General features: G+C 40.0%; 1 protein-coding gene and 1 long non-coding RNA gene across 2 annotated transcripts in view; one reads left to right on the top strand and one right to left on the bottom strand.

Moving 5' to 3' along the window:
• Positions 1 to 23,519, top strand: part of FNDC3A (fibronectin type III domain containing 3A) — a 242,358-nt gene that overhangs the window by 133,274 nt on the left and 85,565 nt on the right.
• On the bottom strand, positions 11,018 to 16,967 carry LOC118497368. The gene is made up of 3 exons (XR_004899891.1): positions 16,956 to 16,967; positions 14,876 to 14,877; positions 11,018 to 11,164 (listed from the first exon to the last, which is right to left on the bottom strand). It is a non-coding gene; the product is annotated as an uncharacterized LOC118497368 (long non-coding RNA).

Genomic DNA, 23,519 nt, shown 5'->3' with positions numbered 1-23,519 from the left:
TTCAGAGATGGGTAAAAGAAGATGAGTATATAAGATAACATGTAGAGAAACATACAGGTCTCTCTAATCCTTTTCCTTTAAGGCTTGAGCAGTGTAACAGGTACTGTAGGATTGTTAATAGGTGTTACAGGATGAAAAAAGGCCTATAAATTTGAGGTGTTAAGAAGAAAGCAAAAGAAACTTATTTTAAGCTATGTAAACCTTACTAATGTCTTTACATGCTAATATTCATAATGAATTTTCAAGAAGTGGTTGTTGTTTGCAGCATGTTCTGAATTCTTTTGAAGATGGAATTCTTTATTAGAAGCACCTTACAAAACCAGATTTTATGAAACACATTTTTCAGAAACACTGTCCTTGAGCTAACTCTAAGGTTCAGCTTTCAACTTCCAACATTTTGATGCTAATTCCCAGTGCCACCCTAACCAACCCACTTAGCATCCAAGAATAAATATATATATATTTCCCTTCCTGTGCTCTCTAGAACGGAGGAGGGGAACAATATGAAGAAAAGTAAAAAAACATAAAGAAATATATTTGCAGCTTATCACAAAGATGTAACTTCTTTGATGTATAAAGAATCTTTGCTACTGAAGTAGAAAAATAAATAAGGTCTAGGAACAGAGAGTTCACAGAAAAGGAAAAATAAATGGCTCTTAAACATTTAATTCAGATGTTTAACCTTATTCATAAAAATATTCAAACTGAACTACACTGAGATTCTGTTTTCGCCTTTCAGATTGGCAAATACCAAACTGTTTGAACTAGTTGGGGGTATGTTAATGTTAAACATTTGGTAATGTTTAACATTATGTTAATGTTAAACATTTGGTAATGTTTAACATTACCAAAACTCAGAGATTTGGTAAAGTTAAAAATGTAAATTCCCTTTGAGATAGCAATTCTACTTCTAGTAATTTATCCTACAGATATACTAACACAACTATGAAATGTTTACACAAAGATATTCATTGCAATATAGTATGTAATAGCAAAAGATTGTAAATAAGTTGACTACCAATTGAGAAATAGTTAAATAAAGTATGGTACAGTGTTACAGTGGAATACTTAGCAGCCATTTAGAGATTGAAGTAGCTCTACAGGAACAATATGGAAAGATCTCTAAGCTATATTATTAAGGTGCAGAATAGCATATATAGTATACCATCATCTGTATTTTTAAGAATATACATAGTTGCTTTTATATGCATAGACTATCTCTGAAAGATTTATAAAAAACAAAAAAATGCATGCTTTTTGGGATGGGAAACTATATAGCTTGGCTACAAGGTTGAAAAGGCCCCAAACCTGCAATCTGAATATCTCCAAAATGTTTGATAGTCATAGACAAAGAGCCTGGGGAAAGGGATGTCTAAAGGGATGTCTCCTTCCTTTCTCTGCTTAATCTTATTGTAAATTATCTATGTAAATAATACTCTTATTGCCTAATCTGGTAAGATTTGAAGCTGAAGTGGATGAGATTGATATCAAGCTTCTATTGCTATCTTTGCTTTTTGTGGAGGTTTTTTCTAACTCTTTGCAGTTTTTAGCATGTCAACAAACAGTGAGTTTTTAATCTCCCTTTTTCCATTTAAGACCATGGTAGGGACTTACCCTGGGAAAGTTAGAATGAGTAGGGGAAAATAGGAGAAAAAAACAGATGCTCAAATTATACATAAATCATGATAGAGGACAAATAAGACTTTATAGTTCAATCTTCTCCAGATGAAAGTTGAATAAGTATAAAAATGTTTTCAATTGTGAAATAGCGTGTGGTTTTTACCATAGAAAATCTACATTTAAGGAGTACCCCTCAAAAAGAGACATGAAGACAACTAACTCAGTAATTTTATGTTTTCCAAGTCTTTCTTTTAGACAATTAACAGTTTAAAAAACAAATGAACTTAGGATGGAGGGGGTGCATTTGCTTTTCCTTTTAGTTATTTATTTTTTTTAATTTCTCATAAGAACCAAACTAGTTGAGGGAACACGAAAGCAAGTTCTTAAGAGCCTGGGAAAGGGTCCTTTTCATGTTTCAAGTTAGTCTGATTATGTCTAATTAATGATGATAAAACAAAAAAATTATTTTAACACCTCTAGCTGTCATTCTCCTGGGAAGTGATAAAATAGAAGGAAAGGTAGTGCTTTAAGCCCAGAAGCCCAGTTTCTTTTCAGAAGAACCTACAGGATGATATGAGCATTCTATGCCAAGCCTCCAGGGATAGATTCTGTTCCTGTTACAGGAGAGGAAATCTCTAATTTCGGGTAGGTATATTTAATTCAGGGAGAAGATAATTTTGAAACCTTATATATGGTTACTCATAATAAGCCATCTTCTCTAATCCACCTATAACCATAAAAAATTAATATTTTGATGTCAATAAAACTAAGAACAGTAAAAGCCCCCAAAAAAGGTGAAGTGGAAAAAATACTCCAGGGTGGCAATGAATTGTGAGGCCACTCTGTAGTTCTCCAAATCTATACCTAAATGTTATTTGGCAAGCACAACGTATTGTATAAAATGTGTAATTAATGGTGGCATATTCAGCAAAAGATTTGTCTAAAGAACCTGAATACAGGACCACATTCTAGATGATTCACTCATGTGGCTGGTGGAAACTTAAGACATGTTTTAAAAGGTCCAGACCATAAACCACAGAAACTGTGAGGAAACTTAAAGATAAAATATAGTTTAGCCAATATGTAAAAAGAACCTAGTACAACCTTTTTCAACATCAGCAGTAATGATTTCACGCAATCTGTACATGTTGGATGACTATTCTGCCCTATCATGTGGGCACATTTTTTTCAACCCCTGTGGCCTTAATGTTTGATTCTGACAGGATTTGCATCATTGATCCATATCACTGCCTGTGTGATATCAGCGTGTGGGTGTACAGTTACTGAGACATAGTTAAACTAATGTGCCTCAATAAATTCCAAACCTTATTTCCTACTAGAATAACAAAGAATGATTCATCATTGTTCACATTAGACTGATACTAAAAATAACAGTGTTCACAAGCTGCTGTATGCATGCACATTAACATCACAGCCTTTGTAGCATTCTAAATAGAAACACTAAAAATAACTTTTTGTTTAGAAGCAGGTGCTTGGTAAACACATCTCCTACTTCCAGTTTTTTATTTGTATATAGTTCAGTTTTGTGCTAAAGGTAGATTCTAACCATAATATGAAGTCGTTCTTTAAACTTTCTTACTGTGCTGATCACTAATACATCTAAATCCTTAGCAAATATAATTATAGAAATTTCCAACTACCTGTACACAGATAAATGAAACTGCCCATAATTCTGAATCATACTGAAGCTCCAAGTAATCTAAGCAGTGAATAATGACCTTAATCTTTTTCTTCTGCAATTCCCTGCATCATTCTGTTCTCAAATTATAATCACCAATTTGTTAAATTCCTAGACTCAAGGCCTGTGCTAATTGCCTGCCTCATGTAAATAAATGTTGCCAGGTGTTTTGTAGCCTTAACAAATAAGCATTTCAGTCTTAGTTTATGCCTACCATCTTGGTAGGTAACCAGTTTAACATTTGTCCCAGACTTTTCATTTTTAAACAGAGTATAATTAGTAGTATGATAAAATAAGCCATGATGTATCTGGTTGACCGTCAAATTACATTTCCAGCTTCTGCCATGACCTCAGAATTCTAAGTAAGCAGGTTATTCATCTCTTGTTTTTTAAACTGTGGTTAAATCTTAAAGGCAATCAGAATAAACATTTCTCTTTTCCTGACCCTTGCCAGAAACATATCAAGGAGAGCAATTAAGGGGTTTACTAGTAGTTAAAGAGGGCTAAGAACTGCTGATTCCTTTCAGTCTCCTGGAGGAAGCGATGGCAGAAGTTATATTTGAAGCTGCTGCCATGCTGACCACTTGGTATCATCAGGCCACCAGTTAAAGGGTTAAGTGGGAAATATATTGGTTAGGTGAATGTGAAATATATGCAGTAAATAAAATCTAAATATTCCTGCCCTAGTCAAATAGCTCAGTTGATTGGAACATCCCTAGTGCAGCCAATGCAGCCAGGGTTGCAGGTTCAATCCCTGGTTGGGTCATATACAGGAGGCAACTAATGTATGTGTAAGTGGGTTGGACAACAGCTCTCTGTTTCTCTGTCCCCTCCCTTTCTGTCTCTCTTTCCCCCTTCCACTCTCTTTCTCCCCGTTTCTCTATCTAAAAAATCAATAAAGTTTAAAAAATGTAGCCCTGGCTGGCATAGTTCAGTTGGTTGCAGCATCCTTCCATAGACCAAAGGGTTTGTGAGTTCAATTCCGGTCAAGGAATTACCTAGGTTGCAGCTTCAATCACTGTTTGAGGCACACATAGGAAAGTAGCCAATCAATATTTCTCACACTGATGTTTCTCTCTCTCCCTCTCTTTCTCCTCTCCCCCACCTTTATTGTTCCCTCTCTCCCCCTTTCCTATCTCTGAAACCAATGAAAAAAAAAAACTCCTTGGGTGAAGATAAAAAAAATGTTTAAATATTCCTATCATAGAATATATTTAAAAATAATCTGTATGTTTTTCTCATTTATTATATGTCTATAACTATTACTGGCAGTGGTTTTTTATTTTGCAGTAAACTCAGCAACAATGAACTAAAAAAAATGGGTAAAACATTCAAGACTTTTGTTTGTAAAAATATTTAAAGACATTTATAGCATCAATGAAAATATTGCGACTGAGTATTTACACATTTCAAAAAGATTAAAAACAGAACTGAGACTGTCCTTCATGTAGCACAATTTGCTCCCAGCTCCCCAAACAGCACCTCAGAATCAGAGTATTTTAATATAAATACTGCAGTACTAAATTAAAATATTATAGAAAAGAGGCAATTGAAGGTATCGTCAGCCTCAAAATAATTAACTATAAAATAGAAGAGTTGCAGGCATTTTTATGAGAAAAAAAGAAAAGACTGTACTGAAAAAGAAAAAATTCAACTAACTACTGACAAATTGATTAAAATATATGGATATGTGCTGATAATTGTTCTTATACTACTTTTTAGTGTTCAGATATTCAATATAAAGCAGTTCATAAATACTCTCTAATGTACTCTGTGTATTTGTAATAAAATATTTTACTTTTAAATATTTTTAAAGTATATTTTATTGATTATGCTATTACACGTGTCCCATTTTTTTCTCCTCTTTATTCCCCTCCATCCTGCACCCCAATCCCACCAGCATTTCCATCATTTAGTTCATGTCCATGGTTCATACATATAAGTTCTTTGGCTTCCCCATTTCTCATATATTCTTAACCTCCTTCAATTTTGTACCAACTATCCATGCTTCTTTTCCCTGTACCTTTTCCCTCATTCTCCCCTCTCTCCCTCCCCACTGATAACCCTCCGTGTGATCTCCATTTCTGTGAGTCTGTTCCTGTTCTACTTGTTGCTTAGTTTTTGGTTTGTTTGGGTTTTTTTTTTGTTTTTTTTTGATCAGTTGTTGATAGTTATGAGTTTGTTGTCATTTTACTGTTCATATTTTTTATCTTCTTCTTTTTCTTAGGTAATTCCCTTTAACATTTCATATAATAAGTGCTTGGTGATGATCAGCTCCTTTAACTTGACCTTATCTTGGTAGCACTTTCTCTGCCCTTCCATTCTAAATGATAGCTTTGCTGGATAGAGTAACCTTGGATGTAGATCATTGCTTTTCATGACTTTGAATACTTCTTTCCAGCCCCTTCCTGCCTGTGAGGTTTCTTTTGAGAAATCAGCTGATAGTCTTAAGGGAACTCTTTTGTAGGTAACTGTCTCCTTTTCTCTTGCTGCCTTTAAGATTCTCTCCTTCTGTTTTACCTTGGGTAATGTAATTATGATGTGCCTTGGTGTGTGCTTCCTTGGGTCCAACTTCTTTGGATCTCTTTGAGCTTTCTGGGCTTCCTGGAAGTCTACTTCCTTTGCCAAACTGGGGAAGTTTTTCTTCATTATTTGTTCAAGTAAGTTTTCCATTTCTTTTCCTCTTCTCCTTCTGGCACCCCTATGATTCGGATGTTGGAATGTTTAAAGTTGTCCCAGAGGTTCTTTATCCTCTCCTCATTTTTTTGAATTCTTGTTTCTTCATTCTGTTCTGATTGAATGTTGATTTCTTCCTTCTGCTCTAAACTGTTGATCTGAGTCCCGGTTTCCTTCTCTTCACTGTTGGTTCCCTGTACATTTTTCTTTATTTCACTTTCTTACTCTATTTTGCAACTGTGCTCAACCATTTCTGTGGGAATCCTGATTACCAGTGTTTTGAACTCTGCATCTGATAGGTTTACTATCTCTTCATTGCTTAGTTCTGGTTTTTAGAGTTTTAATTTATTCTTTCATTTGGACCATATGTCTTTGTCTCAGTTTCAGCTGTTCTGTTGTAAGGGGTGGATCCTTGGATATTCACCAGGACAGGGAATACATTGTGGCACTTTATGTGGCAGAGGGGTCACAGAGGGAATAAGACCAGTTGCTGGGCTCTCTGTCACTTCCCCTGCTGCCCATAAGCAAATTGGGCCCTTCTGGTGCTGATTCCCACATTGGTATATTTGTGTACATTCTAGGAACCTTTGAGTCTCCAACAAACCCTCCTGTGAGAATGGTAGTTTCTTCCAGCCCCATAACCTATACAGGTATTTACAGTCACAGGTTTTGAGGCTTTCTTTTCCTACACTGGAACCCTGGGTTGCATAGTCTGCTTTGCTCCCCAGCTGTTCCTCCCAGTTTATCAGCACACAAATGTGGAACCACTCAGTCTGCCAGGCGCCGTCTTGCCCCGCACCTTCTCTGCCTGGCTGTCCCTTCTCTGTCTCTCCTACCAGTCTGAATGAATGTTTTTTCTTTAGCTCCTTGGTTGTCAGACTTCCACATAGTTCAGTTTTCTGGCAGTTCTGAGTTTTTTTGTTTGTTTGTTTTTTATTTTGTTGTCCTTCTTTTGGTTGTGCAAGGAGGCAAGGAGGCAAAGGAACCTATGCTTCCATTTTGGCCAGAAGTCCTTATTTTTTAAAGTATCTTTAATAGAATTTCTCTTCGTATTCCTCAATTAAGGAAAGTAATTTGTCAATTAATGAAGTTAATGTCCTTTTACTGTTTGAGATTTAAAATACCCTTTGTTTATGAAATTATGTGGTAATATAGGATTTTCTTCCTTCTCTCATTTTTATTCATTACTTGGCATAATTTCAAAAAAAAGAAAAACCTAGTTACCTAAATTAGTCTCCAGAGTTTGTTTTGAAATTTTACTGGAACATAGATTCCAGTACATGAGTAATACTATACTAGAATATAGTTGTCTATCTGTATGGACTCCTAATTCATCCAGCCACCCTCACCCCCCCATCTGAAATACTCATATACCTGATACTAGGATATCCTCTTATTTGCTTTCTGTTGGCCTATATCATATAAAGTAAAACTTTTGTTGAATTGATATCTTAGTTTAATATAAGAAACATAAAGTAGAAGATTATAGCAAAGAAATTACTTTATCGCCAGATTTGCAAGGTGACTAAAGCCCCTGAAAGGTGACAGAGGACAACATGGGCAAGCTGATAAGAGAGACTTAATAGAAAAAAGTTTGATTTGTGCCCAAGAACAAAATTATAGGTTCTACTCTTTTTGCTTCACTAATCTTCCTAAGATTATTTTGCATATATCATTGTCAGTCATTTCCCAGGATAGATTCATTAATCTTTCCTTGGTCCTTGATTCATTGGACATGAATTAGTTGTGGTCTAAGCTTCATAAGTTTAAAACAGTTATTTAGATGCTTTGAAAACTGTACCTTAATATTGCCACAGAATCAGGGCCACCATCATGGTGAAAATCAGTCTTTTGAAAGATTGGGTAGATATTATTTATTTGTAAAAGAGTAGAGAGGGGTCATATTCACGTCCCCACTCTTTTACATTTTTATCTTAATGATTTGAAACCTTTTTTTTGCTTGAGCTAAATGAATCTGGCTCTTAAATTTTCTAACATGGAATGACTCAGACTTATAGAGTCTAAGAGCAGCTTTAAAAAACAACTAATCTTGTTTATTTATTGCCAGAAAGAATTTTGTAAAGTCAATTCTTCCAACTTTTAATTTGCTTCATAGTCAACAATCCCTTTATGCAAGTCAATTGATTCAGCCCTCTTGTTATCTTTGCTGTTCATTTTCCAACTAGTTATTCTGAGGATACATTGCTTAATATCAGACATTCATTGATGCTTTACTAAATTTTATATACTGTATAGCAGAAGTCAGTGTTGGGTTATGCCTGCTTGATTTATTTTTTTTTTTTCAGTTATAGTTTACTTTCAGTATTATTTTGTATTAGTTTCAGGTGTACAGCATGATGGTTAGACAGTCATACACTTTACAAAGTGTTCCACCTGATGTTTCAAATACCCACCTGGCACCTATATAGTCATTACAACATTATTGACTGTATTCCCCATGCTGTACTTGATATCCTCATGACTATTTTGTAACTATTAGCTGTACTTTTTTAAAATTCAATCTTTATTGTATTTTTTTACATTACCTTTTAGTCTGCTTATATCCCCTTCCCACCAGCAATCACCAAACTATTGTTCAAGGAGTCTTTTTTCCTTTTTGCCCAATCCCTCCACCCCACTAGCTGTCAACCCACTGTTGATCTGTGAGTCTGTTTCTGTTTGACTTGTTAGTTTAATTTGTTCATCATATTCCACATATAAGTGAAATCAGGTGGTGTTTGTCCTTCTCTGACTGGCTCATTTCACTTAGCAAAGTAAATAAGTGGAATAAGTGGAACATGGATGTTTTCCAGGTCCTCCATACTGTTTGCAAAGGGTAAAATTTTCTTCTTTATTATGGCTGAGTTCTATTCCATTGTGTAAATGCCCCTATAGTTGTTTTAGCCACTCATCTGCTGATGGACACTTGAGCACTTCCATATCTTGGTGATTGTAAATAATGCTGCAGTGAACATAGTGGTGTGTATGTTTCAAATTAGTGTTTTGGGTTCCTTCGGATAGAGTCCCAGAAATGGGATCTCTAGGTCAAAGGGCAGTTCCATTTTTAATTTTTTAAGGTATCTCCATACTAGTTTGCACCATGGCTGCACCAACCTGCATTCCCAGAGTTCCCCTTTCTCCACATCCTCACCAGCATTTCTTGTTTGTTGATTTATTGATGAAAGCAATTCTGACAGGTATGAGATGATATGTCATTGTGATTTTAATTTACATTTCTCTTATGAGTGACATTGAGCATATTTTCATATAGGCCCTCTTTGGAGAAGTGACTATTCAGGTCCATTGCCCATTTTATACTTGGGTTGTTTGGTTTTTGATGTTGAATTTTGTAAGCACTATGTAAATTTTGGATATTAACGCCTTATCAGATGTGTTGGCAAACTGTTCTCCCATTCAGTGGGTTGTCTTTTAATTTGTTGATGATTTTCTTTGTTGTGTAGAAACTTTTACTCAGATGTAGTCTCATTTGTTTATGTTTTCTTTCCCTTGCCTGGGGAGATAATATTCATTAAAATATTGCTGCAAGCAGTATCTCCAAGATTTTGCTGCCTATGTTTTCTTTTCTATGTTTTGTGGTTTGGGGTCTAACATTTAAGTTTGATCCATTTTGACTTATTCTTGTGTGTGGGTTGTGAGGACATGGTCTAGTTTCATTTTTCTGCACATATCTGTCCAGTTTTTTTCAACATCATTTATTGAATAAACAATCTTTAGCACATTGTATGTGCTTGTTTTCTCTGTCAATATTAATTGCTATAAGGGTGTGGGTTTATTTCTGGGCTCTCTATTGTGTTCTAATGATCTATGTGCCTGTTTTTATGCCTGTACAATGCTGTTTTGATTGCTATGGGCTTATAGTACAGTTTGATATTAGGTAGCATGATTCCTCCAACTTTGTTCTTTCTCAGGATAGCAGTGGCTATGCAGGGCATTTTGTGGTTCCATATAAATTTTTGATATATTTGTTCTAGTTCTGTGAAATCTGCCATTGAAATCTTGATAGGAATTGCATTGAGTCGATAGATTACTTTGGGTAGTATGGATATTTTAATGATATTCTATCCATGAACACAGTATGTGCTTCCACTTATTTGTATCTTCTTCAATATCTTTCTTCAGTGTCATAATTTTCTGAGTACAGGTCTTTTACATCCTTGGTTAGATTTACTCCTAAATATTTATTCTTTCTGAAGCAGTTGTGAGTGGGTTTGTTTTCTTGATTTCCCTTTCTGTTAATTTGATATTGGCATAAAAAGGTACAACTGATTTCTGGATATTAATTTTGTATCCTGCTACTTTGCTGAATTCATTTAAGAGTTGTAGTAGTTTCTTGGTAGAACCTTTGGGTTCTCTATATAGAATCAGATCATCTTCAAATAAAGACAGTTTTACTACTTCCTTTCCAATTTGATTGCTTTTTATTTCTTCTTGTCTGGTTGCTGTGATCAGGACTTTCCAGTACCATATTGAATAAGAGCAGAGAAAGCAGATATCCCTGTCTTGTTCCCAATCTTGAAAGGAGGGAACACTTGTAGTTCTTGCCTGTTGAGTATGATGCTGGCAGTGGAAATTTCATATGTGGCCTTTATTATGTTTAGGTATGTTCCCTCTTCATTCCACTTTGCTGAGAGTTTTGATCAGAAATGGGTGCTAGATTTTATCAAATGCTTTTTCTGCATCTATTGATACGATCATGTGGTTTTTTATCCTTCAATTTGTTTATGTGGTGAATCACATTGATTTGCAAATGGTATCAACCTTGCATTCCTGGAATAAATCCCACTTGATCATACTGTATGATCTTTTGTTACATTGCTATATTCATATTGCTAATATTTTGTTGAGAAGTTTAGCATCTATGTTCATCGGAGATATTAGCCTATAATTTTCTTTCTTTGTAGTGTCTTTATCTGGTTTTGGAATTAGGATAATGCTGGTCTTGTAAAATGAGTTGGGGAACCTTCCCTCCTCTTGAATTTTTTGAAGTAGTTTGAGAAGAAAAGGTGATAGTTCTTTTCAGAATGTTTGGTAAAATTCCCCTGTGAAGCCATCCAGTCCAGGATTTTGTTAGTTGGGAGCTTTTTGATTACTGCTTCAATTGCACAAGGTGGTGTCATCTGTTTATTCAGAGTCTCTGAATCTTCCTGACTTATTTTTGGAACATTGTATGTTTCTAGCAATGTATCCATTTCATCCAGGTTGTCCAGTTTGTTGGAATATAGTTGTTCATCATATTTTCTTACAATCCTTTGTATTTTTCTAGTGTCAGTTGTTATTTCTCCCCTTTCATTTCTGATTTTATGTATTTGGGTTCTCTCTCTTTTTTCTTGATGAATCTGGTAAAAGGTTTGTCAATCTTGTTTGTCTTTTCAAAAAACCATCATTTAAATTCATTAAATTCTGAGTAACCACATGTTACTCAGTTTTTCATGTTTTTCAGTGTTCTTGTGATTGATTTCTAGTTTCATAGCATGTGGTTAGAGAAGATGCTTGATATGATTTCAATCTTCTTAAACTTATTGAGACTTGTTTAACCTAACATACAGTCTATCCTAGAAAATGTTCCATGTGTACTTGAAAATTATGTATATTCTGTTGCTTTGGGGTGAAATGCTCTGAAGATAGCGGTTAAATCCATTTGAGCTAGTGTGTTGATTTAAGGCCACTGCCTCCTTGTTGATTTTCTGTCTTGAAGATCTATCCATTGAAGTCAATGTTGTGTTAAAATCTGTAAATGTGACTATATTTCTGTTGATTTCTCCCTTTATGTCCTGCAAGATTTGCTTCACATATTTAGATGCTCTTATTTTGGGTGTGTAAAGGTTTACTAGGGTTACATGCTTTTGTTGGCTTGTTGCCTTTATCATGATGTAATGTCCTTTGTCTCTTACTGTAGCCTTGGTTTTAAAGTCTGTTTTGTCAGATATAAGTACTGCTACACCAGCTTTTTTTTTTGTCTGTTCACATGAATATCTTTTTTTCATCCTTTTACTTTTAGTTTGTGTGTATTTTTCAATCTGAGTTGGGTCTCTTAGAGGCAGCATATATATGGGTCTTGTTTTCTTTTCCATTCAGCAACCCAGTGTTTTGGTTGGAACATTTAATCATTTACACTTAAGGTGACTATTGATACATACATATATAATACATTGTTAGACTCTTTTCCTCCTGCTTTGTTTTTCCCCCATCTCTTTTTTCTTCTCCTTAAAGCAAGCCTTTTAATGTTTGTCGCAATACCGGTTTGGTGTTAACAAGCTCCTTCAGCTTTTTCTTGTCTGGGAAGCTTCTTATTTCCCCTTTGATTTTAAATGATAGCCTTACTGGGGTAAAGTAGCATTGGTTGTAGGTCCTAGCCCTCATCACCTTGAATATTTCATGCCACTCACTTCTAGCCTAAATGTTAATGATGAGTAGTCAGATGACAGTCTAATTGGTGCTCCATTATAGGTAACTCCCTGCTTTTCTCTTGCAGCTGTTAGGATTCTCTCCTTATCTTTAAGCCTTGTCATTTTAATTATGATGTGTCCAGTGTAGGCCTTTTTGGGTCCACACTTGTTTGGGATTCTGAGCTTCCTGGACTTGTGTGACTTTTTCCTTCACTAGAATAGGAAAGTTTTCAGTCATTATTTCATCAAATAGGGTCTCAATCCCTTGCTTACTTTTCTCCCTCTTGTATTCCCATGATGCAGCTATTGTTCCACCTGATGTTGTCCAAATGCTTTTAAGCTCTCCTCATTTTATTTAATTCTTTTTTCCTTTTCCTGCTGTACCTTGGTGTTTTTTTTCTACCTTGACTTCCAAAACACTGATTCAGTCCTCTGCTTCATCTAATCTACTGTGTATTCCTTCCAGTGTATTAGTCATTTCAGATATTGTTACGGAAAAGATGACTCAGCAGGCCTCAGAATTTGCAAAGTGGGGTTTATTCACACATGCAGACCCAGAGGAGATAAATTCCAAATTCTGGGCACTGAGCTTAAGCTGGAGTTTACTTATATTCTTGTTACAAGGCAAAAAGGAGGGGGTGTTAAACAACTGCTAAAAGCAAGCATACAGAAGCAGAAAGCGAAGGTTAGTGTATGACATTGAGATAACTGCTTATCAGGGAAAGGCTGCTGTCTGGAAACAGCTGCTGCTCAGCTATGTCCTGTCACAATCCCCCCTTTGATGCTATAAGGTGCTTTTATCCCTTTAGCGTCACTAGACACCTGGCTATGAGGCTGACGTCATGGGGAAGGGTTGTACTGCTGATACTGGTATTGGTACCACTGGAGGGCTAACACCTTGGTGGCGGCCTTCCCAGTCACTGTGGCCTCCAGGTGTTGGACCAAGGTTCAGAGGATGCAGGGCCCCAGAGTTATGCCTAGGAGAATTATGAGGATGGGCCCCAGAACAGGCAATATCCACCTTAGCCACATCTGTGAATTGAATCCAAAATTACAATCCTTTAGCTCTTGGGCCTGAATTCTAATGTTCTCCTTTAATTCTTTCACCTTTTTTGCTACTATACTGGATTGGTTGACAAAATAGAAACTTTCTTCTCCTAGGAACATACATGTTCCGCCTTTCTCTGGAGTAATGAGGTCTAAAGCTCTCTGATTCTGAAGGGTTACCTCAGCCAAGGAGTTTATCTGCTGCTGCAGGGTGGTCAGGGAATCAGCTATGTTGTCCATATCTTTGCTCAGCTGAGCTGACAGCTTGTAGTAAGTGGATGCTGACAATCCCATTGCCCTGACTCCTGCCCCAACACCCACTACAAGACTTGCCCCTATAGCTATGGTGGCCCCTACTCGTCTCTTACTCCGGGAGGCTTCTTTTACTTTAGGTTGCAGTAGTTTTCTCATCTCGTTAGTGGTCTGGATGCTGACGCTAGGGGCTAGGGAGACTTCAATGCAGATCCTGGCCTGCATTCTGGGGCAGGCACTTGTAAGCTGCCTTCTCACAGAGAAGGAAGATTCCAGGTTCAGTACAAAGGCTGCTGTTGTTGGGAATATTACATTAACTAGAGCAGAGCTGGGGGTTGAGCGTTCCCACATCGTTCCTCTGCTCTGCAGTCCAGTTTGCCACCAAACAGGTTTAGTTCATTCCCTCAGCATCTAGGAAGACAATGGTAGCTATGGGTCCTTGGAACACGGTAGGTAGGACCTGTGTCTATGGGCTTACGAGCCCTGTTCTAGCTCAGGGGTACTGGAATATCTAGAAACCCTTTTTCTTCTATAGGCAAACATACCCAGCATTCTTTTGTGGAGTTAGCAACATTCTGATATGCTGCGTACATGGTGTGGACCATGTACTGAACTTGTACTGCTGGGCTCACCCTCCGCCGGGCCTCCTGAAAGGCCACGAGGTTAGCCCCTTTGTAGATGACTGCTTCTTGGGCCAACTGGTTTGCTATTTCTCTTGCAGCCTCTTTCTTAGCCTGTTTCAAACTCTGTCTGGCTTATTGTACTCAGCTGGTGGCAATAGTTCCAACATACTTGTTGGCCAGGGTATCCATGTCCCTGATGCTTTTGGGACTGGTATCCTTCAGTTCCTTCCATTATTTCAGTCTGGTATAATGTCCGTCCCTGAGTACAGAGGATTTGGGGCTATGGCCGAAAGCAATCTGGTGGCATGGAAGTGGAGGAGGTGAAAGCTACGGCTGGAAGGGGGTAGGTCATAACTCCACCACCAAGCCTAATCCTATTCGTGGGGCACTACATTTACAGACTGGGGCTGAGATAGACCCTGAATTTATCAAACAAAGCATACAATATATCCAATTACAGAGACTAGACAGAGATAAACTACTCCTAGGGCAACTTGCTCCCTGGGACTCCATTCTGCTGGGGTCACAGTTACTAGTCCAATTCCCAATACTCCTGTGAAGATGTCACTTATAGTCAGGAACCCTGCGGAGCAATGGTCCATCACCCGGTGTCTTCTCCACTGGTTGGTGTGCTCCGGAGCCTCAGCATGGGTAGTCTGGGTGTAGGCTTGGTCTTTGAGTCCTCAGGATCTGCTGCTGCTTTGGCCCAGATGTAGTGGATCTAAGGGGTGATTCCTGTAACCTAAGCAAAGCTAGCGGTAGCAAGTCCATCCAGGGCAGTCCGGTTTCCTGTGAAGTTTAGCTAAGGTTTCTTTAAAGAGTCCGGTCTATCTGCTCTACTTTCCCAGAGCTCTGGGATAGGCGGTGTGCAGCTTCCACGTGATGTTCAGAAGTTTGGCTGTTTCTTGATTACTTGTGAGACGAAAGCCGGCCCATTGTCACTTCTCATGGTTAGAGGCAATCTGTACCTTGGGATGACCTCTCTCAGGAGGGCTCGGGTGACTTCCCCAGCTTTTCTCTGTCTTGGTGGGGAAAGCCTCAACCCATCCAGAGATGGTGCACACAATTACCAGGAGTATTTTATAACCCTCAGCTAGGCTTGACTTCAGTAAAATAATTCAGCCAGGAGCTTCAGCAACATATGTGTTCCCTCCCAGCACTGTTCCTGGGATGGGGCCACCAGGCGGAGGTCGTCCATGTACTGCAGAATCGTCAAGCCTGGCCCCCTCAGCGAGGGACTTCAGGTCCCCTGTTAGGGCTTCCTGAAATAAAGTTGGGGAGTTTTTAAACCCCTGGGGCATCTAGTCAAGGCCAACTGAGTCTTGACCTCAGTGTGCAGGTCTTCCCATTCGAAGGCAAAAATAGGTTGGCTGGAAGGTGCCACAGGAATGCAGGAAAAGGCATCCTTCAGATCAAGGCAGGTAAACCACGTTGCTGTTGGGGGAAGCTGGCTCAGGAGGGTGTACGGGTTTGGGACAACGGGGTGGAGGGTGACAGCTACTTCGTTGACAGCCCACAGATCCTGGACAGGCTGCCATCATGGGTCTGGGCAGGTGTGGCCCCATGTCATGGAGCCAGTCTTCTCTGAGCTCCCACGCAGGCACTGTAACTCGGGGAACCTGCCTCCCAGTCACATCTTGGGCGGGGGGGGAGTCTTTTTTTTATCTCCCTGGCCCAGAGCATGGCCACAGCTATTCAGCATATCTAAGTGACCAGCTGAAGGCTATAGGTATGTCAAATGACTATGCCATGGATTAGCTATAAAGCTGTTGCTGTACAAAACAGCCCTGCATGTTCTTGCTCTGTGTGCCCTTTCCCCCAACTCACACCTGTGGGGGAAGGGGTGAAGACATCTTAAAATCTCCTGGACACCTTGAGTTCTGGACCCCATTTCAAATGCCCATTTGGGGTCCCCCCTCTTGGCTGCACCCTGTAATAATCTCTCATTTCAGATATATACCCACTTTAAATTCTTTCAAAGGACAATGGACAAAGGTCTCATCTTCTTGTAACTACTTCTGGCTGGACATGGACGTCGTCCTACCTACCCGTGGGTCAGGGTGCCCTGAAGGGCGGGGGCTGCAGCACAGAGGGAGTCCTTCCTGTAAGGGAAGGACCTTACAGAATCATAGTCAGTTGGCTGTCACCAGAAAGTCACAGGCTTGGTGTCCAAAGATTGGCATTACTGGACTGTTGGCATCCTGCTCATATTCTGGAGATGACAGATTTGGAAAGAGTTGGAAGGCACAACTAAATCATAACCACTAAATGACAAAGGCAGGAACTTAAGTAAAGAATGGCTTATCTGGAAGAAGGTGTACAAGGCATGCTACACCTATCCAAAACTCTTGTGGCCCATTATAGTTCATGCGGGCTGAGGGGAATATATTAGGATTTCCCTCCTTTCAGATATCTGAACCCTTCCTGTCCAAGCCATCAAGACAGAAAAGGGAAAATCAGTTCTAAAGTGAAGCCCACGGATCACCTGAACCATTCACTAACCCAGCCACTTAGTTCAGCCAAACTGTTGAGTTTCAGGGGGCGATGATGAAAAATGGGCTCCTTAAGTGAGGCGTATATTGCAACCAATCACTCAGGTAATGAAGTCATAGGCATACGTCCTATGAAAACAGAAGAGCACACAGGTTAATTCACACAATAGTCCCCAAACCAGTCCCTATGCCTGTGAGACTGTCTTTTGGAAAGACATTCAATTGCAAGGTCTTTCCTGCAATGACATTCAGCAATGGCAATTGACAGGTTTTCCATACCTGTAAATTGTACATCTTTGATGATATTACAAAACCAGTTTTAACTTTCAAACGAAAAGAAATTTTCAAGACAGTTAGCTGCATCATTCTGATGTCCAATACTGAGCGTTGTGATTTTCCTTGAACCATAATTTTTCTCCTTAAGATCACCATCACTGTTATTAAAGGGACTACTTTGAGTCCCAGTTTTTCATTTTGACTGTTCGTTTGCATAACCACACCAAGAGCAGCCTGGATTACTTACGATCTTTCAGTCTGCTTTGCTGGAACTCACACAGGGAACTTTTAGATTGACTTCTCAGTCCGCCCCTTGGGGCACAGAAGCAGAGCCACACATCTGCCATCTAGCTTCTCCTGTACCAGTTGTTTCACTCAAATCTTGAGGCTTCCATTGTGCCCACAGGTTCCTTTTTGGCCATCTTTCATGAAAGCAACCTTCGTTCCTTCCCTGAAAAGACTACCAAGAACCACACAACCAACCAAAGTACCAGGCTTTTCCTGTGGTTTATGCTAGCTTTGCAAGTCAATCCCAGTTCCTCTGGCTTTCTGGTGATGACCAGAACCCAGACATGCCTCCTTCAAGCGTGACATTCCAGTCAAAGTCTTTTTTTTTTAACATTTAATTCAGTTCATTTTTCTTAAAGATTTTATTTATTTTTAGAGAGGGAAAGGAGGGAGATAGAGAGAAACATCAATGTGCGGTTGCTGGGGGTTATGGCCTGCAATCCAGGCATGTACCCTGGCTGGAATTGAACCTTTGACACTTTGGTTCCCCAGCCCGCACTCAATCCACTGAGCTATGCCAGCCAGGCTTCCAGTCAAAGTCTTGGTTAACAAAACCACTATTAGTGACTGGTCTTATTGGTTTTATGCAAAGAAACCTTATGTCTTCACTCACTCCTTCAGAATGACAATTCTGGAAGGATCAGGTAGGGAGAAAAATACAAAGCATGAAGGAAATCCTTTCCCTCCTGATATCCACTGGGCTTCTCAAAACCTTCACTTCCAGACATTCTGCAACACTCACATATCCTCTACTCTTTCTTTCATACTGTTACAGGACAAACAAGGGGGGCCTGGGATGATATACTATTATTGAAAGAAGGCCCTGGGTCCATTATGCCCGCCGCCCAAGGAAAGACGTCTCTCAATGCCAGAGATTCGTGAAAAGGAAAGGAAATGTTTATTTAATGCTATACAAACTTAAAGTAGTGACCTAATGTCTTATCAAAACCCTAAAGTCCCTTTTAAAACACCCACAAACAGACACAGTCCTTCCTTCCTTCCCCCTTTGCCCAGTCCAGAGTACCATATCTCAGGAAAGGAAATAGAAGTCCATGGCTCAGGCAGTCCTCTGGCTATTCCCAGTTAGTACTCCATCTCGACTGGGAGACCTCCCTGGGTTCCCGGCACCCTCAGCTGAGTCGCCGGGATCTCTGCTAAACCAGGTGGTGGTTCCCCCTTCTAAAGCTGCAGGGATCCCCACTCTGGCAAAGGCACATGGTCCTCTCTCAGGGCTGCTGGAAGGGAGAGTCCCCACTCTGTCAAGGCCGCGTGGTTCTCTCTCTCTCAGGGCTGCGGGAATCTTCATTCTGCTAAAGCTGTGTGGTTCTTCCTCTCAAGGCTGCCACATGGTTCTCCCTCTCAGGGCTGCACATGGTTCACCTTCTCAATGGCTGCCACCTCTAGGTTTTAAATCCCTGTGCCCACCTTCCTCTGCAGCCCCATTTCCAATTCCTCTCGCACTCGGCTTCACATGACAGAACTCATATCCTCCCAGCTTTACTGGACTGCCAATCATGAGTCTGGGCAGGTGTGGCCCCATGTCATGGAGCCAATCATCTCCAAGCTCCCACGCAGGTGCTATAACTCGGGAGACCTGCCCCCCAGTTACATCTTGGTGGAAAGTTACTTCCATTCCCCTGGCTCAGAGCATGGCCACAGCTATTTAACATATCTAAGCGACCAGCCAAAGGCTATAGATATGTTAAATGACCACACCAGAGCTTAGCTGCAAGGCTGTTGCTATGCAAAAACAGCTCTCAATGGCCCTGCTCCATTTGTCCCTTCCCCCAGCCCACACCCTGGGGGTAGGGTTAGAACATCTTAAAATCTCCTGGACACCTTAAATTCTGGACCCCATTTCAAATGCCCATTTGGGGTCCCCCCTCTTGGCTGCACCCTGTAACAATACAGCTTCTGATATCTACCAAGATTGCATCTCCATGCCTTATACCTTCTATTATTAACTAACACTATGTAATTCCTTCCTAAAACTTTTATTTTCCATTTATTTTTACAGTTTTCCCCAGACCTTTATTTTCATATCTTATACTTTTTTATTTACTTTCCTACCGAGTGTGAAGTTTCAACCCTCCCTCAAATCCTCAATTTCCTTTTCAGAGCAAATACAGAGCAAAATTCAAAACACAGAGTTCCAGAAGAATACACAGGTAGAAGCATTCTCCTGCACCAGTGCATCCATCGGTGCCCTCACACAGACATGCTCCTTCAGGCCCGGTCTCTTAGCAGAGACATGCTCCTTTGCCTCTGGCTGAAGCACTCATTAGCCCCAAATGACCCTCCTTGAGTCCGAGTGGCCGAAAGGCATTCTCACCAACTGGTTACAGCGACCTTTCCTAGGTCTTACAGGTGACCTTAAACAGGTCTTTAAGTACAGAGGGTTTCTGATCAGAAACACCACCAACGGCAGAGACTTGCTCTTTCAGATCCAGTTTCATGGCAGAGACATGCCCCCCCATGATGAATTCTCCCAATTGGCGCTGACAGGCAAGGGGAGGGATTCTCAGGTTGCCCCGCCTGTCCTCTCCCCTCTCAGGGTACTTAGGTCCATCTTAGCTAAGGCTGCCTGTGTAGAATTCAGGTTAAACTCCCATCCATTATGCTGTATGACAGACCAAGGAACTGCAGGTTTGGGCTCACTCATGCTCCATAGCGTGGAGCAACAACAGTCATTCACACAAACACACAGTTATTACGTTCCCACCCGCCGAACTGTGGGAACCCTGCCTGGGCCTTCTGGCCTGAGGTGTGATCAGTCCCTCCTTCCACCACAAAGGGTGGGCCTGGCCTTGGGCTCCTGGTCCCCGGGGTACTTATCAGATTGGCCCCCTCCCAGATTCCACCAGTTCGCACCCCGTCAGTCAAGCCCAGTCCAAGAGCAGTCCGGGACCGAGCCTGCGGAGCCCGGGATGTTCAGGACCTGAAATCACTGGGGCACACCAGCGGCCCCAAGGCCTCCTTCACCAGAGGCAATAGTCTGCTCCTGGGTCATTTTCCAGTCAGGGAACCAAAATGTTATGGAAAAGACGACTCAGACAGCCTCAGCATTTGCAAAGTGAGGTTTAGTCACACATGCAGACCCAGAGGAGATAAATTCCAATTCTGGGCACCGAGTTTAAGCTGAAGTTTGCTTATATCTTGTTACAAGGCAAAAAGCGGTGGGGTGGGGGGACAACTGCTAAAAGCAAGCATACAGAAGCAGGAAGTGAAGGTTAGTGTATGACCTTGAGATAACTGCTTATCTGGGAAAGGTTGCTGTCTAGAAACAGCTGCCGGTCAGCTCCTACCTAAGAATGGCTACTGCTTAGCTATGTCCTGTCACGATATTGCATTATTTCTGACTGATCCTTCTTTATGGTTTCTATCTCTTTTTTCATGCTTTTGAGTATCCTTATAGTCATTACTCTAAACTATCTGATAAATTGCTTGCCTCCTTTCATCTGGAGATGACTGTGGAGAATTCTCTGGAGAATGCTCTGGCTCTTTCATTTGGAGTCTGTTTCTTTGTCTCTCCATTTTCATTGTTTGGGTTTTCTAAACCTTGTTGTTAAACTAATCAGTTGTTTAAACTGATCAGTTGTTAACTAATGAAACTTGTAATCAGCAACCAGGTATAAACTCCTCAGGGTGGGCAAAAGAATTCCTGGGGGGATAATCTTTCTTCCCCTCAGGCTCATGCCTCTCATTGTGCTCTGCCTGGGAATAATGGCTTCTGCAATATGGGGGATGACTCATCACAGGGATCCTGGTGGCTGTCCCTTCAGTTTTCTCCACAGAGCCACCAACCTCAGATTGAAACATCTCTAGTCCTCTCTGCCCTCCCTCTGCTGGAACCCAGGTTAAGTGGCAGCAAAGGAAATTTTAAGGCCCTTTAAGAGGCTTTCTGTGATTCTAGCCATCTCTCCCTAACTGACAGAAACCCTGCTGTTTCTCACAGCTGGATGTTTTCTGTGTTCCTTTCCATCTCTGGTGCTATAGGCTGGGGATCTCAGCTTGTGGTTTAGACTCCACTCTTCTCAGGGGGAACTCCCTGGCCACTGATATATCCCCCCGGAACTTTAGCTGGCCACTTGTGGGAGCCCAGCCAGCCCTCTAGCATCTCCACACTCTCTAGCAGTCACTTTGTGATGTAGTAGTTTCTTCTGTCTGTCTGTGGTTATAAGGCTCTCTTTTCAGCTAGTATTCAGTTGGCTATTCAGGATGCTTTCTCTGAAATTTATAATTCCAGATTGGTCTGGGGAGGTGGCTAGTGTAGCTTCTACCTACTCCTCTACCATTTTGGATTCCCCAGTTTCTACTTCTTATACCATCAACTTTTACCCAGTTTCCTACCTCCTTCCTATCTGCCTACCATCAGTCTCTTCTCTATATTGTGAGTCTGTTTCTGTTTTATTTGCTTGTTTATTCTGTTCTTCGGATTTCACAGATAAGTGAATCATATGGTATTGTCTTTTTCTTACTAACTTATTTTGCTGACTATAATATTTTCTGGGTCCATCCTAGGAAATGGTATATCTTATTTGCTGACACAAATGCTAAGATTCATTTTTTTCAATGGCTGAGTATTATTCCATTGTACAACAACTCTTTTTATTCATTCACTTATTGATGGGCACTTAGATTGCTTTCATATCTTGGCTATTGTGGAATAATGCAGCAGTGAGCATAGGGGTTCATATATTCTTTCAAGTTAATGTTTGGGTTTTTTCAGATGTGTACCCAGAAGTGGAAATGTGGGGTCATGAGACAGTTAGATTTTTAGTTTTTTGAGGAACCTCCTTATTGTTTTTCATAGCGACTGCACCTGTTGCACTCCCACCAGTCATGTTTGACAGTTCCCATTTCTCCACATCCTTACCAACACTTGTTATCTGTTAGCTTGTCAATGATAGCAATTCTGACAGATGTGAGGTGATATCTCATTATGGTTTTAATTTGCATTCTCTGATTAGTGACATTGATGTGCCACATCATTGGACCATACACTATGGCATTTTGAGACATATAGTTCCTGATCTGCAGAAGATAAAGACTGGCTTGACACACTATGGCTCTTGGAGTCTTAATTTTAATCACATTTTAACTCATGTAACCCGGAGAGGTTTTATGTCTGAACTCTAGAAGAGGCATAAGACCAGCCTCACTCCTTACTATGGTGTTCTTCTATTGTAATTTTCCCTTTTCTTGAATTTGTTGCCTGTTTTGTTGTTGTTGTTTTTTTTTTATTTGGGGAGTAGGGTTAGCTTTTGATTTTGGTGCTGTATCTCTTAAATCTCCTTAAATTACATTTCAGAACAAGTTTGGCAATTACGTGATTCACTGACTATTTTCTGTGAGATATCCTCACTTAAGAAACTTGCAGAATCTGTCTTTGCCACAGTTCAGTGTGATACATACATTAGGCATACTTTGCTTGGTTATCATTGTATGTTACCAGCACATATTTGGGGTGTATTAAAGTACCAAATATCCAAATGTTTAGTAATTCTCTATTTGTGGTTTATCTTCAAGTGCATTTTTATATTATTGTGATATGATTTTCTCATTTTATAATTTGTAATATATTCTGAACAACAGAGGTAGTATAATATAATGGCATGGATTTCAGAGCTAGCGAATCTTTTTTGTTTGTTTGTTTGTTTGTTTAATATATTTTATTGATTATGCTATTACAGTTGTCCCATTCCCCCTTCACTCCCCTCCACCCTGTGCCCCCTCTCCCACCCACATTCCCCCCCTTTAGTCCATGTCCATGTGTCATACTTATGAGTTCTTTAGCTTCTACATTTCCCGTACTATTCTTGCCCTCCCCCTATCTATTTTCAACCTACATTCTATGCTACTTATTCTCTATACCTTTTCCCCCTCTCTCCTCCTCCCAACCCTACTGCTAGACCCCATGTGCCCTCTATTTCTGTGGTTCTGTTCCTATTTAGTTGTTTACTTAGTTTCTTTTGGTTTTGCTTTAGGTGTGGGTTGTTATAATTGTGAGTTTGCTGTCCTTTTACTATACATGTCTTTTCTTTATCTTCTTTTCTTAGATAAGCCCCTTTAGCATTTCATAAAGTAAGGGCTTGGTGATGATGAACTCCTTTAATTTGACCTTATCTGAAAAGCACTT

This window comes from Phyllostomus discolor, chromosome 11 (assembly GCF_004126475.2).
Source record: "Phyllostomus discolor isolate MPI-MPIP mPhyDis1 chromosome 11, mPhyDis1.pri.v3, whole genome shotgun sequence".
Lineage (NCBI taxonomy): Eukaryota > Metazoa > Chordata > Mammalia > Chiroptera > Phyllostomidae > Phyllostomus > Phyllostomus discolor.
The sequence above is the reverse complement of the archived record's forward strand: the minus strand, read 5'-3'. Positions and strand labels throughout refer to the sequence as shown.